The sequence below is a fragment of the Camelus ferus genome, chromosome 4 (genome assembly GCF_009834535.1).
Source record: "Camelus ferus isolate YT-003-E chromosome 4, BCGSAC_Cfer_1.0, whole genome shotgun sequence".
Taxonomy (NCBI): domain Eukaryota; kingdom Metazoa; phylum Chordata; class Mammalia; order Artiodactyla; family Camelidae; genus Camelus; species Camelus ferus.
In genome coordinates this window covers 11337262-11356816 of record NC_045699.1, presented here as the reverse complement: position 1 = coordinate 11356816, position 19555 = coordinate 11337262, and the positions used below count along the sequence as shown (strand labels likewise).

The 19555-nt window shown below is 36.6% G+C and overlaps 1 long non-coding RNA gene across 1 annotated transcript in view; it reads right to left on the bottom strand.

The window, feature by feature from the left end:
• Positions 1-6429: 6429 nt before the first annotated feature.
• LOC116663061 overlaps positions 6430-19555 on the bottom strand; it is a 53651-nt gene continuing 40525 nt past the window's right edge. Inside the window, exon 3 of the long non-coding RNA XR_004319115.1 lies at positions 6430-10249. This is a non-coding gene — a long non-coding RNA (uncharacterized LOC116663061). The remainder of the gene's footprint in view (positions 10250-19555) is intronic.

Here is a 19555-nt window from a genome sequence, read left to right as displayed (position 1 = left end):
CAAGAAAAAAGAGAGAGGGCCCAAATCAATAAAAATCAAAGTGAAAAAGAAGTTAAATCAATACCACAGAAATACAAAGACTCATAAGAGATGACCACAAACAACTATATTCCAATAAATGGACAACCTAGAAGAAATGGGCAAATTTCTATAAGCATACAATCTCCAGACTAAACTAGGAAAACACAGAAAATATGAACTGACCAATTACCAGTAATGGAACTGAATGAGTAATTTAAAAACTCCCAACAAACAAAAATCCAGGACCATCACAGAATTCACAGGTGAATTCTACCAAACATTTAGAGAAAAGTTAACACCTATCCTTCTCAAAATATTCCAAAAAATTGCAGAGGAAGAAATGTTTCTGAACTCATTCTAAAAGGCCAGCATCAGGGGGAGGGCATAGCTAAGTGGTAGAGCATATGCTTAGCATGCATGAGATCCTGGGTTCAATTCCCAGTACCTCCATTAAAATAAATATATAAACAAACAAACAAACAAACCTAATTACTTCCCCCACCAAAAAGTATTTTTTGTAAAAGACCAGCATCACTCTGATGTCAAAATCAGACAAAGATATCACAAAAAAGAAAATTACAGACCAATATCACTGATGAGCAGAGATGCAAAAATCCTCAACAAAATATTAACAAACTGAATCCAACAATACACTGAAAGGATCATACACCATGATCAAGTGGGATTTATCCCAGGGACATAAGGATGATTCAATATCCACAAATGAATCAGTGTGGTAAAACCACATTAACAAATTGAAGAATAAAACCACATAATCACCTCAATAGATACAGAAAAGGCTTTTGGCAAAATTCAACATTCATTTGTGATAAAAACTCTCAACAAAGTAGGTATAGAAGGAACATACCTCAACATGATAAAGGCCATATATGATAAGCCCACAGCTAACATCACATTCAATGGTGAAAAGCTGAAAGTATTTCCTCTAAGATCAGGAACAAGACAAGGATGCCCACTCTTTTCACTTTCATTCAACATAATATTGGAAATCCAGCCTCACCAATCAGACAAGACAAAGAAATAAATCTATATTAGGAAAGGAAAAAGTAAAACTGTAACTGTTTGCAGATGACATGATACCATACATGGAAAATCCTAAAGTCACCACCAGAAAACTACTAGAGCTCATCAATATATTCAGTAAAGTTGCAGGATACAAAATTAATATACAGAAATCTGTTGCATTTCTATACACTAACAATGAACTATCCGAAAGACAAATTAAGGAGATATTTACCATCGCATCAAAAAGAATAAAATACCTCGGAATAAACCCACCTAAGAAGGTAAAAGACATGTATTTGGAACTACAACACTGATAAAAGAAATTACAGATGACATGAACAGATGGAAAGATATATCGTGTTCCTGGATTCGAAGACTATTGTTAAAATGATCATACCACTCAAGGCAATCTACAGATTCAATGCAATCCCTATCAAAATACCTATGACATTCTTTACAGAATTAGAAATTTTTTTTTTAATTTCTATGGAAACACAAAAGATCCTGAATAGCCAAAACCATCCTGAGAAAGAAGAGGAGAGCTGGAGGTATCATGCTTCCTGACTTCAAACTATACTACAAAGTATTCAAAACAGTACACTACTAGCACAAAAACAGACACACAGATCAATGGAACAGAATGGAGAGCCCAGAACTAAACTCATTCACTTACGGTCAATTAATCTATGACAAAGAAGGCAAAAATACACAATGGAGAAAAGACAGTCTCCTGAATAAATGGTGCTGGGAAAACTGAACAGCTACGTGTAAAAGAAAAAAGTTAGAACAATTTTTTACATCATATATAAAGTAAACTCAAAATGGATTCCAGAACAGAAACCATAAAACTCCTATATGAAAACATAGAATACTCTTTGACATAAACTATAGCAATATTTTTTTGATTTGTCTGCTAAGGCAAAAGAAACAAAAGCAAAAATAAACAAATGGAACCTAAATTTAAAAGCCTTCGTACAGCAAAGGAAACCATCAACAAAACAAAAGGACAATCTACTGAATGGAGAAGATATCTGCAAATGACATGACTAATAAGAGGTTAATACCCAAAATATATAAACAGTGCATACAACTCAATATCAAGAAAGCAAATAATCTGATTAAAAAATGGGCAGAAGACCTGAATAGACATTTTTCCAAAGAAGACATACAGATAGCCAACAGGCACATAAAAAGATGTTCAAAATCACTAATTATTAGAGAAATGTAAAATAAAATCACAATGAGGTATCACCTCAAACCTGTCAGAATGGCTATCACCTACACTGGAATTTGACACAACATTGTAAAATGATTATAAATCAATAAAAAATGTTAAAAAAAAAAAGAATGGCTATCACCAAAAAGACCACAAACAAATGTTCATGAGGATGTAGTTAAAAGAGATCCCTTGTATGCTGTTGGTGGGAATGTAAATTGGTGCAGCCACTATGGAAAACAGTATGGAAAGTCCTAAAAAAAAAAAAACTAAACTAAAAATAGAACTACCATATGACCCAGCAATCCACTCCTGGGTATATATCTGAAGAGAACAAAAACACTAATTTGAAAAGATACATGGACCCCAATTTTCATAGAAGCATTATTTACAATAGCCAAGACATGGAAACAACATAAATGTCCATCAACAGATGAATGGACAAAGAAGATGTAGTGTATATACACAATGGAATATTACTCAGCCACAAAAAGAATGAAGTTTTGCCATTTGCAACAACATGAATGGACCTGGATGGCATTATGCTTGGTGAAATAAGTGAGACAGAGAAAGACAAAAACAGATTGTTATCACTTATATGTGGAATCTAAAAAAATAAACTAGTGAATATAACAAACAAACAAACAAAAAAAACATTTAGACACACACACACACAATGGAATATTATTCAGCCACAAGAAAAAGGAAATTCTTTTCAGAGTCATCCTTTAAACAGTTAGAAGGACTTGCTGAACATTTTTTGGTAAATGGTACTACCATTTTTGTAAGTCTTCTAAAACCAAGAAAAAGATAAGTAACGTGGAAATAATGCAGGCAAATTAATATCTGAAATTTCAATGCACCTCAGGAATACAAATACAAAATTTCAGTGTAAGTTGACGAAAGGCATGAAGTTACAATCAGCAAGCCTCTCAAGTAGAGAGCAGCAAATGTAGCCAAAAACGTTCAAAGAAAACAGAGCGGAACTAAATTGAATAGAAAGGAATTTAAAACAATGCCAAAATGCAAAATTAACCTTTCTTGTTCTCTCATTTTGCAGTTAATTTACCCTATTATAATCCTTTGACCTATCATTTACCACCAATTTTACTGTCAGCATTTTAGCTGTTCTGTTAATATGCCCTCAGTTGAAGATATATGAACCTCAGACATAGATGACCTTCTGAACAAAGAGAAAGAACTCATTGTACCCAAAGCAATGCATGCTTGCCACACTCTGCAATTCCTCCCAGCATCTGGAAGTACTTGTGTGTGATTGATCCTGCTCTGGGCCATTGTTCAAGCAACAAATTGCAAAATATAGATGCTAAGGGATATTTAATGAGACTCTAAGAGGATACATCTTTGCTTTAAGTTCCAACATTCTGTGATTTTGGCAAATCACTTAGTGGTTTTTTAAGCCTATAAAATGTGTATCACCAAAATAATACTTACTCAAGAGTTGTGAAAATTAAATGAGATAATGCATGTTAAAAAGTCTTAGTATATAGTACAATATTATCACTGTTGTTACATTGTACATTTGTACATCATTGTAGTACAAAATAATCATTGTTGTTATGACTATTTGCTTATTATGCTTACAAAACAATTTCTAGTCTTCTTATATGTCACAGCAACTACTTGTTGAAATATCCAGGGAAATACAATCATTCAGATCTTGCTTTGCCCAAATACAAACCTCGAAAAGTATAATTCTCTCCTCACATGCAGTTAGTTTCTAATAGCATGTGATATTCGAAGCCTACCTAATATTTCTTATTCCTGTCTTTAAGTGTATTAACCTCAATAAGGTTCATGAAGTGCAAATGAAAATGCAGATTTCCAGGCTTCAGAAACATTTACTTTTCAAATGTAGTACTCGGGAATGATTTTTTGCTCTGAATTTAAAATTAAAAAAAAAAATGTGTCAAAAACCACAGACATCAGGCCATCTCAGAGGGGCAGGTACAGTCTGCTCAGACCCACGCTGACACTGCCTTCCCTCCAGGACAGCGGAGTAGGACAGCCTGTGCCAGAAGGATGAGGACCTCTGGCTACAGACTCTGTCTTGGGTGATGGCTTTCCTAGGTAGACGATATTGATATCTGGGCAAGTAACAGAGAGCTCTGTTTTAATCATAAAGATAATGACATCCTGCCTGGCTCCTCTCTGCAGATTGCCGTCATGTGGAAGGCAGCAGGATGTCTGAGATTCGAGACCACTAGGATGAGGGAGGTAAAGAGGGATCCTGCCTACAGCACCAAGTTGTTGAATCAAAGTTTACAGAAAGCCTTACAGGATCCTTATGCCAAAGAAGGCATAAGCTTCTCATTGAGACAATTAGTGAAATCTGTCTCAGTGTTTTTGAGGAATGATCAAAACACAATGTGTCTGGGAAATAAAATTCCCAAACCAAGGCTCTACGTACTTCATTCTTCACTGTGTTTGTCTATCTAGATTCTCACCCGGAGAGACGGGGAGGACCAAAAACAGAGAAAGTGCGCCTCTAACTGCAGGTTGCTGTGCTTATGGAAGTCGGAAAGCCTGAGTCATTACTGGAAAGATAATCTGCATCTCCTTCACATCAGCACAGTTCCACGTGGGCAGCTTTCTTTCTAAGTCAGTCTTGGCAAATGAATTTAACCCGAAGAAATGCATTCGCTTACTATTCTCTTGGACAAACAGATTGTTGGTGTGCTTTGGCACTCTGAAATAGTAACCTTCATTATTTTCTCTGTTTGTTATCCACAAACTTTGACATCTTCCCATCAGTAGCATTATACATGCAATTCATCAAAGCTTCAGTTCCAACATAAGCTCCTCGAACACACCTCGCTTGTGAAGTATCCTTGCTGGCTTTCTTCTGTTATATCCCTTCAAGTTAACTTCCAGCTGACAGACCAAGATTTTTTTTTTCTCTTTTCTGTAACCATTAATCTTCACTGAAAAGCTGTTCAAATGCCTTCCAACAGCTTCAGGGGCAAAGCCTCCTGCTGGTACTAGTAACTCCCATAAATATTATTGGGATTGTACGTGTACATCAGGGAGAGATTTTTAACCCCAGAGAACATGAAAGGAACACCAGCAGTCTCATTCTGAGTGAGGATGTGTCATGCACTGGAGCAGCAGGTGAGAAGGCAGGCAGGGAAATTAGTTAGCAATTGAAAGGGCAAACAGGTGTTCCACAAAGGCTCTGCTTCCAGGGAGCAGTAACAATGTCACACTTTATTATATACTATTGTTCCTTATTATTACATCTTATCTCCCCTGGTAAATGATAAGCTCCCTGCAAGAAGCATCTTTGTCGTATTCATGAAGTGTTTGGCAGATGGGCATTCAGAAGATGTTTGTTGACTAAAGTAATGGATGAGTGGATAAATGGGCGGACAGCCAGGTAGCTGGGTGAATAGCTTGTGAAATAAAGCTTATATTATTCACATGTCAAAAAAGTCGCTGATAAGAACATACTCCCCAATATCAAGATGAATAAAATATTCTTTTAAAGGTCTTTTTTAAAAGAACTGTCACATTATTTGTGTGTGTATCTGTTTATGCTTCAAAGCCACCCACAGAATTTTTGCAGCTGACTCTTCAGCAACCAAAAACACCACTGTAATTTTGTCTTTTTTTAATTTTATTTTTATTGAAGTGTAGTTGATTTACAATGTTAGTTTCAAATGCACAGCAGTGATTCATACATATACATACATATTTTTTTCAGATTCTTTTGCATTATATGTTATTACAAGAAACTGAATATAGTTTCCTGTGCTACACAGTAGGTCCTTACTGTTAATCCTGTTCATCTATTTTATATATAGTAATGTGTATATGTTAGTCCCAAACTCCTAATTTATTCTTCTCCCACCCTTTCTCCTTTGGTAACCATAGCTTATTTCCTATGTCCAAATACTACTGTATTTTGAAAAAATCTTGGTATTAGTTGTCTGGCCGTGTGCTGGAGACTTAGGGGCATTTTCTAAAGACATACTGCCTGTAGAAATTAGTGAGGGAAGATTATGATGGAAAAAAAGAAACATTCTTAACAAATTAGGACAAAAAGAACCTATAATATACTCCTTAAAAAGTTACACTTAAATTGATGCTCAGAACATTTATTTAAGAGCTAAAGGAGGAATAAAGCTCTTGTGATGAAGAGCTTATGAATTTAGAGTTGTGGAATTAGGTTTACCAGGTTTAAGTGTTCTAGTGAGAATAAAATCCTAATGAAGAGAGTGCCAGAGTGTTTCTACTATTATCTCAGTTTCACTCCCAACAAGCTGGCCAGCTAAGCATGCTGGTCTGTGATGGTTCTCTATAAACTCACTTAGGAATAAGCAACTCTGAGCACAACTGAAAACCCTATGAAAATCCAGCTTCTGCCCCAGGCAGAAGAAACTATTTGGCAGAGAATTTAAAATACTTTTGATTAACAAGTTAAAGTTTCTAATTTAAAAGGTAGAAGACATCCAAGATCAGAGGGGTAATTTCACCACAGAGATGCTGGAAATGAATAAAACAGCAACAGAGATAAAGAACACCTTCAACTGCTCATCAGTAGACTTATACTTGAAAGAAAAAACAGACTTGAAAAAAAGTCAACAGCAATTACCCAAACTGAAGTTCAACAAGAAAAAAGGAAAGAAAAAATTTTTAAAAGAACATCCAAGAGCTTCTGAACAATATTGCAGAGGATGAGAAAGAAAGAAAGGTCCAGAAGAATGTATTTGAAGAGATAAAGGACAAGAGTTTTCCAAATTAGTGATAGTTATGAAGCAAACAGATCCAAGTCCAGAGAACAGCAAGCATGATAAACATTTTTTAATTCTAGACCTATCATATTTGAACTGCTAAGAACAAAGGCAATGAGAAATTCTTGAAAACAGTCAGAGATAAAAGAAACATTACATACTGAGGAATAAAGACAAGAATTACAGAAAACTTCTTATCAGAAACATCCAAGCTAGAAGATAATATCATTTAAATGGTAAAAGAAAAACTGTCAACCCAGAATTCTTTATCCAACAAAAATATCTGTCAAAAATGAAGAAAAAACACCTTTCAGACAAAAACTAAGGAAATTTATTGCCAACAAATCTAACAAGAAATGTTAAACTTCTTCAAGCAGAAATAATGTATCAGACTGAAAACTGGATCTACCAAAAAAAAAAAAAGAAAAGAAAAGAAAGAAAGAAAATGGAATAAATGAAGATAAAATTAAATTAATTTTTCTTATTTTTCAATTACTCTAAAGCAAAAATTATAGTAATGTAGTAATGCATTCTATGTTAATAGCATTTGAAAACATAAAAAGTATGACAATAGCACAAGGATGGGAAGAAGGAATTGAGAATATACATGTGAAGGCCCTTTCAGCACACATAAAGCAGTATTATATCATTTGAAAATACTGTTAGTTAAACATGCATATTATAAGCCCTAGGTTAACCACTAAAACAGATTTTAAGAGAAGTATAAATAATCAGTTGGTAGAGAAGATAAAATAGAAACATTGCAAAATGCTCTAGGGAGAAAAGTGAGGAGTAAAGAACAGATAGAAGAAATGGCAAACAGCTAGGAAAAAAACAGTAAGTTTTAATCCAATCATACAAATAATAACATCAAATGTAAATTTAATTTTCAAAACAATTTTCAAATTGGATTTTAAAAAGCAAGATTCAAATATGTGCTATCAACAAGAAATCTACTTTACGCTTAAAGACGTATAGGTAAGAAGGAAAAGGATAGAGAAAGATGTACCATGCAAACATACAAATGAAAGCTGGAGGAACTATATTAATATCAAAGTAAGCCTCAGGAGAAAAAGCAATATTGGGGATAATTAGGGACACTACATAATGATAATAAAGTCGACACTCCAGGAAGGCATGTACCTAACAACAGAGCTTCAAATACATGAGCCAAAAACCAAAGGAGCTAAAAGAAAATCAAAAAATCCATAATTACAGATTAACATTTCAATATTGCCCTCAGTAATTGATAAAACAAGTAAACACAATATCATTAAAGATTACAGAAGAACTAAACAACACTATCAAACAGCTAAACTTGAATAACATACAGAACACTCCACTCAACAGTAAAATTTGAATTTCATGTCCCCATAGAACAGTCACCAAGAGAGGTTATATTCTGAGACATGAAACAAAGTTCAACAAATTTAGAATAGAAATCATATTATAATATCAGAATACTATATATATTATATATAATATAAATTTAATATAAAGTCTTATTATTACCAAATGAGAGTGGAAATTTAGGTTCTCCACTCAGTCCTTGCTGACTAGGGTAGCAGGGGACCTGTGTTTTTCCATGATATTTGGTTGGAAAGCTTGTTACTGTCATAAAATTTTCTGTCTTGCTAAGTAGCTTTTTTCCCACCTAGAGAGAGGAGGCTTTTCTTTGGGCTTTTAATCTGAAGCCATTGATCTTTTCCAGGGTGCAGGTTTCTCCAACACCCAAACTGGAATATATGGGAGCCAAAAAGGAATCTCAGGGAACTCACCACTGTCTCATTCCTTGGGTCCCAAGATCCCTAAATAGCCTTGCCTTTTTCTCTCCACCTTTCAGAGTCTTTTTTCTTATTTTTTCAGATTATACTATATTTTAAGTTTCTTATGTTTTAAAATTTTAAATATATCATATTTAAGTTTCTTATATTTTAAGACTATATTATATTATAAAATACTATATATTATAGGAATGGAGGTTAAAGAGACCTAAATGGAGGTAAATTTTCTAAATTTACATGAACTACAAAAATGTTGACACCAATAGATTGTGAATAATTTCTGTATGCATAACTACAATCACTAAAAGAAAAAGATCGATACAAAAAGGTCCACTCAAAAACACTATACCTGAATCAAAATGGAATCAAATTCAAAAATTCTACAATATGTTCACGTGACTCACAAAAAAGGCAGGCAGGGAAAGGAAAATAGAGAAATGAAAAACAGAAAGCAAATATTTAAATGGCAAGGTTAAGCACTAACATATTAAAAATTACATTAAATGTAAACAGTCTAAATATATAATTAAAAGACAAAGATTGAAAGAATGGATAAAAACAAAAATGACCCAAGTCCTCTGCTATCTTAGAAAAATTCACTTCAATTATAACTAATTGAATATAAAATGATGGGAAAAGATATATCAAGCATTAATCAAAAAAGAAAGCAAGAGTGTCTACATTAATAACAGAAAAAGTAGGCTTTAGAAAAAAGAAAATTACCTAGAACAAAGTGGAACATCACACAATGATAAAAGGGTAGATCCACCAAAGAGATAGAGCAATCCTAAATATGTATACACCAAAAAAACAGCTGCAAAATCAGTGTAACAAGAACTGAGAGAACTGAAAGGAAAAGTAGACAAATTCACAACTGTAACTGGAGACTTTAACACTCTTGTCTCAACAACTGACAGAACTACTAAACAGTAGTCTTCACAATCAGTAAGGACACAGAAGAATCTAACAGCCCCATCAGCTAACAGAATCTAACTGATGTGTGTAAAACACTCTACACATCTACAGCAGAATACACATTTTTTTCAAGTAAATGAGGATACAAACATGCACTGAAGCATTTACTACATCCACTACACTTCTTTTAATTGCCTTTTTCCAAAGAGAAAACGTAATAAATACTTGTTAATTATAACCAGTGAAATAATATAATACAATGATAAATAAAGGTAAATGTAATCATGTCAGACCCACTCCTCTACAATTCCTATCCACATTGTTATTGTGGGCATGAGAGATCTGCAACCCACAGACTTACTGGCTGCCTCTCATACTGACAAATTCTCAGATTCTCTAAGCCTCTTTTCCCTCATCTGTGTAAGAAGGGAAAGAATTACACCTACCTTACAGGCTGTCTTTTCTCTCTCTCAGGACCTGCACAGTCTCACAATTGCTTCTCTGTAAGTTTGTTCTTTTCTTCCCTCTGCAGACTAGACAAAAAAAAAAAAAAAAAAAAAAAAAACGAAATGGAAGGAAACTTCTCTACAAATATGGCAAAGTTTTAATGTTCTTATTACATAAATTTCAATTAAAAATGAATATGGCAATGAAAAACTTGACAAAGAACATTAATGTGCAGTTTAGAAAAAAAGGAAATTTAAAGGGTCAAAAAGGAATGAAAACCTCAATTTTATTCAAAAATTAACTAAGATAAAAACACAAATGGACAGAAAATACTCACCTTAATGACCAAAGAAATGAAAACTATGATTTTTCCTTAAGAATTGGTCAAAATAAAATGAAACCAGTATTATTGAGAATGCAGAATAATTTACTTTTGATTATACTAATGATAGTATAAATTGATAAAATTTTCTACAAGGAATTTGTCAGCATCTATTTCAAATTTTTAAAGTAGTAATCCCCCTTCTTGATGTTTATGGATCATTTGTATTTGTTTTAAGGAGTTATTATGCCACAGAAAACATCAGAGATTCACACAAAGACTCATAGAAGGTAGTTCTCATGTTTTAGCTATGGTCTAGTGAAAAACTAGAAACCTAAATTTACAACAAGGAGAGTGATACTGAAATGAACTGTGATCTGTGCATATGAGGTAAGCCCAGCCATTAAAATCATGTTTCCTAAAATTATTTAATCATATGAAAAAATGAATGCAATATAATGTTAGGAAAAAAGCCGTATACAAATCATATATTCAGTTTATATGTTAAAATATATAAGGAAAGACTTAAAAAATCAAAACTGTAAAGAGTGAATTACTTCTGGGAAGTGAGATTATATGTGATTTTTTTCCATCCTTCTTTATGTTTTTATGTCTCTTACAATTTTCTTATTTTTAAAAGTACTAATCTGTTCATCTCTTGGTATTTTCTACTAGACTAGGCTCCTTGTAGAGGGGTGACATTATCTTCACAGGGGTGCTCTCCCTAGAAACCAGCCCAGGACTGATACAAAATAGGAATTCCCAGATGTCAAATCAATAAAGCAATGCTTTTGTAACCAAAGAAATTGCAACTGATTTTATTCTCAAATTAGCTGTGATTTATTCAGGAAATAATTATTTTTATGTAAATGGCATTAACAATCCATTGAACCTAACTGATCATTTCTCAGTTATTTCTGGATTTTCATGCAAGTCAAAAATCATAAAGAAGACACTATTAACATGACATTATAATAAATTAAAGGAGGTTATGTTTTTAAAATACTCTTATTTTCTATATTATCTCTCATTCCAAACAAAGTCTTTATGTGGCTTAAATAAGAACATACAATAATAGCGTTTACGTTTATCACATGCTTACTAAATGTCAAGGTTTCTTCTAAGTGCTTTAACCCTAGAAGTTATTTAATCTTCATAACAACCCTATTATCATCCCCATTTCACAAATGAAGAAACGGGGGCACCATGGTTAGGAAAATATACAAGATCACACAGCTGAGAATTAGATGAGTTAGGATTACACTCTGGCCCCAGAGCCCTTGAGGCTACAGAACTGCCTCCGCCTGAATAGAGATTGGAGGCTGTCAGAATCAGCTGAACTGAAGCCGAAGCACACTGACCACAAGCTGAGGTGGAGAGTGCTCCCATTTATAGCCCAGCCTTCTCTCAGGCCTTGACCTCTCCCCTAGTTGTCACCTTCCCTTCCCAAAGCAACACCTACATCCTCACGTTCTGTCTCCCCCCAACTCCACCAGCACTTACAAACTTGAAAGGACCTTCTCCAGTTGTTCACTCTAAAAGATACAATGACTGATGTGACACTGTTGCCTCTCCCAAGGAATCTGGAATTTTGACAAGAAATAGATTCTTAAAGCAAAAGACCAAATCTCTAACAGTGAGGGTTTCAAGGACTCGCAAGGCTGTGATGGAAACAATTGGATCGAGAGAATTTCTGTTGACACTAAATTTATATCCACAAAGGAGACAGTCTGGGCTTCTAAAAATAGTATGCATTTTGGAGTCTACAATTTTCTAGCTGTGTGAACATAGGAAATGTAGTTAATTGGGCCTGTTTTCTAATTTTTAAAGGAGGACACAAAACCTATCTCCAGACATATGACAAGATTCAGTGATAATGCATATAAATTAGCACCCACAGTCTCTGGTGTAGGGTTAACATTTTCCATAAATTGTTGGTATTGATATTTAGAATTCATTTTGGTATAGGTATTAATATTAGGGATATTAACACTGACATTAATTAACATTAATGAAAAGTACTGAAGCCAGCATCAGAAAACCTAGATTTGAGCATCAGCTCAACGCTGACTCTGTTGAGCAGACAGTACCCATGGGCCCTGAACACCCTTGCACATCCTTTCTGAGTGTGCCAAGAACAGAAGGCCCTGGGAGCTCTTTATCTGGGCCACTTCTCAGGGCTGTTTTTGCAACAAGCAACTTTGAAGGATAAGGTAATGTCTCCACGCAGACGAAGAGCAGGTTTGCTTAGCGCTCGCTATAAAAACAGTACGTTCCTCTTCTGTGACACAACCCACTGCAAAGGCAGCATCCAGCCAGGTTGATCTGTGTCATCCCATGGGACTCAGAGGGCATGAAGAAACAGACGTGATACCACCACTCTCATGCTGTTTGCTGCGTGGCCTTTACCTCTGACCTGGGAGTCTTACTTCTGCTGTCAGCATCCAGAGAACATAAACAGGCTAGTTTGTCAGCTTACAGGTAGGGTAAAATCTGAATCTTCACAGGTCATAACAGACCCCTAATTTACCATAGAAGAATGGAGCCATCTGCCCTCTCTCCCACAGAATTATTGGAAGAGCTAAACAAAATATATATTCATGAAGATTGTCAACTTTTAAATAAGATGAGAAACTAGTTTAACATAAGTGACTGCAGACATAAGGAGAGCCTTGTGTCATAGCATTGAGAGACTCTCAAAAAAAGTAACACTTCATTGTTAATTACAGGTCAGTTAGTATCTGTATTTTTTAGACTCCATCTTAAAAGCATTCTATGTGGTTTTGGCATCAAGAGATACCAGATCCAGAGAATGGCATGTGAGTGATACAGTCCTATGTGTGCATGCCAATGAACCTTCTAGTAACTCCAACTGAAACAAAAATAAAAGTTTCCAAAATATCAACTTTGCTCTGCTGAGAATTACATCATCTTTTTCATTTTAGTTTTGATGTAATAGCTTACAAATTCATTTTTCACTCACTCAAATGAACTGCATCCTGTGAGGATTCTGTACTGCTTTCCATAAGTATTTGGTCTTTTCCTTTTGGATTAAAAACCATGAAGATTCACATAGAAAATCAGATTTCCCCCACTCCTCCTACCTCACACGCACCAAGGCCAAAGAAAAAAAACATCTGCTCTGAGACCTACTGCCAACTGCAAAGAACTAACAGAAAATCAGGGCCTCTGAGTGGTGTGAATGCTAGTCACAGTTTGAATCTATCAAGTGATTACTGAATATGCAATGACTCATATGCTGAACTTTTCAAAGGACCAGATGGGTTCCTACCCAAATTCAGAGAGTCACTGAGGTCATTCAAAATCACCGTAACTAGTACCCTCAACATTTACCAAACCAAACACCAATCTCACTTACACGAAAGTGATTCAGTGAACAGTCACTAATACGGTTTTCATATTTCATTAGAAGTCTCTCATTCAAGGGTAGCCTTTTGTTTCAATAGTAAACCAAAGTGATAAGAAATCCATATGCAAGCGAGTATGATGACTGTTTTATTAATAACAAATGGGCCCACAATGAGATCCACACGTCTGGGAAAATAATGGGAGGCCAAAAGGAAGTAATTTTCCTGAATCAGTTTACAGGTGAGTTTTGCTGTTGCTGTTTTCTTTTGACTGATGAAAGAAGGAAGTTTTGTACGGCACCTAAACAAACCTGAGAAGTGGATGAGGGAATACGGTGCACACACCTCCCATTTGCCACTGGACTCCTGAGCACAAGGAGGACGCTGCCTGTCAGGCTCTGGGAAATTTCAGAGTACAGACTGCAGCACTGATTCCAAGTGACAGAATGAAAGCTCAGAAGGGACAGCCTCCCTGGCACTCAGAAATTGTGTCCGAGAGCTTTTGTTGCTCTTACACTAACCCTTTAACCACGTGTCAGCTCTATGTGCTCTGGTTCAGTGAGCTCTCGACAATAGACTTTAATGTGAAAAACAGTTAAACAGCTCAGTATTACTAACTGAACACTACAATAATTTCTTCAAGGTTTGAGGGGTTTCTTTGCAGCTGGCATTTTCTCATAACAGCCAATCAAGAGAGTGATGTTGGGCAATAATTTCTCTCCACCCCAAGTTGTTCACTCGCATGGGGTAAACCTCCTAACTCAAAGGTATTTCAGATTCACCTCTATTGCACAGTCAAATTTCCTCAGACACTGTAGAAGGCCTCTTACTGATGCAATTGAAGCCAGAAGTTCATGGGTTAAAAAAAAACAGAAATATGGAGGAATATTAAGAATTAATAATACTTACTGTGGTAAGCAAACAACAGCTTCACAAAGATGTCCACACCCTAAATCCCAGAGCTCGTATGTTATGTTACACTGGCAAAGAGGAATTAAGGTTGTTAATCAGATGCTCTTAACATAGGAAGATTATCCTGGAGGGCCCAATGTAATCACAAAGGTCTTTAAAAGCAGAAGAGGAGGGCAAAGGAGGAACCATCAGAGAGATGACAGCATGAGAAGGATTCCACCTGATGTCGCTGTCTTAGAAGATGGAGGAACAAAGCCACTGGCCAAGGGGTTTGGGAGCCCTCCAAAAGATAGAAAAGGCAAAGAAATGGATTATCTCCTAGAGACTTCAGAAGATAAGTGCCCCTGCTGACACTCTGATTTTAGCCCAGTAAGATCCTTCTCAGACTTGTGACCTATAGACCTTGTAAGATAATAAATTTGTGCTGTTTTCAACCACTGTGTTGGCAATCTGTCACAGCAATAGGAACGAAAAGCACATGTGTTACATACGAACGTATGCCACAGATTGCAGTTACATAAAGTCCTTTCTTATTAACGCATACCCATATGTTTGGTTACAATTTCCAACTCAATTTCTTAAAGTGAAGCAGATATCTGCTAAGACTGTATCTAAATAAAAAATAACTCTTACAACTCAATAAGAAGAAGAAAAGCAAGCCAACAAAAAGTAAGCAAAACAGTTAAACAATTATTTCAAAAGAGAAATGACAGGAATGGTCAATGAGCATATGAAAAGATGCTCAACATCACAAGTCACCAAAAACCCCACAAATTAAAATCACAATGAGATACCACTACATACCCATCAGAATAGCTAAAATTTTAAGAGCTGACAATACCAAGCGTTGGAAAGGATTATACTTTTAATTATGTAGCATTTGAAATATATTTTGCTATCTTTTTTTGGAAGTTTCATGAGTAGTTCAACTGACTCTACAATTTATTCAAGAAGCAAACTGATTTTCAAAGAGAATTTTTACATATTTTTGGAGATTAAGATGTACATTCAAAGAAAAACATATCAGATTAGCATGACACGTCTTTCCCAAAACAATAATTCAAAAAATAAAGAAGCAACATGAACAGAGTTTCAAGGAAAGAATATTGTGACCCAGAATTACTGTTCATGTGAAAGGGAAAAAAAAGTAAAGCATTAAAGAAATGCTGGTAAGCCATGTAACAAGAAGGGGAAGGAGGAGAAGGAGGAAAGAAAGGGAAGGAGGAGAGAAAGAGAAAAAAAGAGGAATGGAGAAAGTAAGAAGTGAGGAAGGAAGGGAAAGAGGAAGATAAATTGTTTTGAATATGTTCAATAAAATGGAACACATATCAAAAATAATCCTTTAAAAAAGGCAATAGGACATAACCAATAATAATAATATGGATCTAAAATACTATGTTTTAATATCTTAAGATATCATTAATGATATGAGAAGTAAAAGGACACTAAGTTTCTTAGCTTTTAGGCTCTGCCATAAGTGAAATGTTTTAAATTTTTTGAGGACTTTCACACAGCTAAATGTTATATATTCATTAGAAATATGTATTTCTGCAGCCATAAAAAGGAATGAAATCTTACTATTTGTGAGAACAAGGATGGACCTAGAGGGCATTAATAAGTCAGAGGAAAACTATCACTGTATGATTTCACTTATGTGTGGAATCTAAAAGACAAAGACAAATGAACAAACAAAACAAAACAGAACAGACTCAGATACAGAGAGCAAATAGGTGGTTACCAGAGGGGAAGGGGTTGGAGGATGAGTAAAATAGGTGAGGGAAATTAAGAGGTACAAACTTCCAGTTACAGCAGAAATAAGTCATGGGGATGAAATGAAAAATGTGGGGAATACAGTCAATTATATTGTAATGTCTTTGTATGGTGACAGAGGTAACTAGACACATCATGGTGATCATTTTGTAATGTACAGAAACATTAAATCACTATGTTGTGCAACTGGAACTAACATAGTCAGGGGGTAAATCACACTTCAGTTAAGAAAACATATGTAGACACTGGGAATAAATACATCAAAATGCTAACGATGGTTATCTCTGGGGGGTGGAGATTATGGGTGATTATTAATTTTTACTTTATGCCTTTCTGTATTTCTAGTTGTCTGTAATGAACATTTTGCACTGTATTGCTTGTAAAACTGGAAAGGAAACAGTAAATGTCATTAAAAAATTTTTATGTATATCTGCTTGAAGACAGCACAATAAATCCATTTTCCCTCAGGTCACAATGACCAGATTTGGTTCCCATGCCCACCCCTAAACCTAACATTTGCAAAGACCAACCATGAGGTGTTCTGGGTTGGAAGTGAGGCTGACCTTCCTGAAGAACAAGAGGGTTTCCTAGCCAAACATCATGGTTTTGTTTTCAGCAAAGAAGGGATGGAAGGACTGGCTATTGAGAAACCAGTGAATAGTACCAACGGCCTCCATCCGAAGACCACCAGGAACACACCTCTAGGTGAGCTAGCTGGGTCTGGTGCTCATGGCAGGGAGCGAGACACACAGCACCGGGACTGCAGGGCAGCTCGGTAAAAGTGAGAAAGGATTCATTCCAGAAGTTAGGCATGGGTTAGTGATCAGGGGAGGCTTAGAGGAAGCAGGATGCTGCTATGGATTGGATACCATCAGGAGAGCAGAGCAATTCTAGACTGAATTCCTAATAAATCTTATCTGTGAGGCCAAAGCTGTGAAAGTCACTCACAGTAGCCAAGACAGAAGGATGTCTGGTATTTGTGTTGTTTGTCTGTATCTGTGTGTAGACAAAGTTATCAGGTTCTCTCATTTGTTTTTTCTGTCACTTCACTGCGGTAACAGAACACCCTCGTCTGACGTCAGTGCCCTATGAGATTGTTAATGTCCAACAGCAGAACACGTGGCCCAGTTGTGAGTTAATCTCAATGCTGTTATTTGTACCTAATATTCTTGATGCTTCATATACCTAGTAAGAGGCACAAATTTGGCAAGATTAAGCACTATTTTTAAAAGAAAAACGTGTCTGTATCAAAACTAATGAAACACTCCATTTCCTCTGTGCAGGAAATGATGACCCCTCTCCACTCCTCAGTCCCACCAGGAAACCTCAAGAGTGGTTCTGTTTGCAATAAATATTTAGGGCTCTGTTTGTTTACTTGGTCTTCCCTAATGCTCACAAATACTGATCTATATCAGTGGATTTATTTAAATGGCAAACAAAAAAGAGCCTCCCCAAATGAGCATTTCTAAGCTGCGTTTCTGGCCTGGGGGACTATGTTTCCCTTTCAGTTATAATTCTCACCAAACAAGGTACCATCAGGGGAAGCCTAAGGTATGTGACTTAGGCATATGTGACTCAGCCTACTGTGGCTTTATGTCAAGTTCCAGCTCCAACCAGGGCTGAGTCACAGAGCACAGAAACCAACAGCAACAAAAAAGACTCCATTCTCATTGAAAAGAGGAGCTTCTAGGCCTCAGCGGACAACAAAAAGGAAAGAGTCCTTCCTGGAGACAGAAAATGAGGCTTTTTCTCTTCCTAATCTACCTGCAGAGTGCTACCCTGCTGCGCTTTCTCACCACCTGAACCCTCTCAGCTCAAGGGAACCAAAATAAACTGGCAGCCGTTAAGTCCGCTAGACAAATAAACCCCTCGAAATGGCCTGTTTGGTAACTACCTTCTACAGTCTCCTGGGCTGGCACAGAAGACAGCCTGAGACACAAGTCAGGCTAGCGCACCTCTGAGGAGCTGGAGAGCCCAGGAACCGGGACAGAGCTGGGTCTCAGCTGCGCCAGGTCACCCGATCACCCGAGACACAGCAACAGCCAGCGGGTGCAGCTCGCCTATCTGAGGGTGTGTCTTGCCGTGTGATCGCTCGATGGGCTGGAGAACCCACTCTCTGCAGTTTTCCGTCCTCCACCCATCACTGCCCATACTGCCCTACATGTCTTTTTAATCCATGGTCAGCTGGCTTTTTTAGGGCATTAGTCCATGACAGTCTTTCAAGAAAAACTTCACAAAAGATCAGTTCCTGCCTTGTTCTTCTGATTTTGCCTTCCCCATCCCTTCCCAGCAGGAATACCCGACGACCCACGTACAGCCCAGGTCCAGTGTGGCAGGGACAGGCAGTACAACAGCAGCTTCAGATTTCAGGGTGGTGGTGCCTGGACCTGATCCTGTCGCCCATGGTCTTGGGATCTGGGCTCTGCCCTGTGCCATCTGGTAGACTCCAAGTCACAGGTCTTCTTTTTGTCAACCCACCATCCCCCACACCTGGCCCCATCCCCTCCCTTGTAGTGTTGATCCAGACCGTGGAACAGAACTTCCTTCATTTCCCTGCCTTAAACTCCCACTGCTCCCTAGGGCCACCTGAGCTCAGGGAAGTCTGATTAGGGCACAAAGATCAGGGAGACTGGTTACTATTTCATCTCCCTGTCCCTGCCTGGGAACATAGTTTAAATTTAATTGTCTTTACCTTTTCCAAAGTTAAGCTTTTTGCACTTATTCTGACCTGAACCAAAGGTTTCCATTCCTCTATTCTTCTTCAGAATATTGTGCATTGACTAGGAAACAATAAAAACAGATTCACAGCCTTTCTCTACAAACCTCAAACCAATGATGTAATGTAATCATGTCATCATTGAAAGAGGGAATGGGGTATGTGTAATAAAGGGGAAACTAGTTTACTGTGAATCATGAGTCTGAGTCAGTTTCTACTCAATGCTGGGGGTAGAGATGGCCCCGGAACAAGGAGCACATATATCTGAAATCAAATGCCTGCCTAGAATACATCTACATGTCAA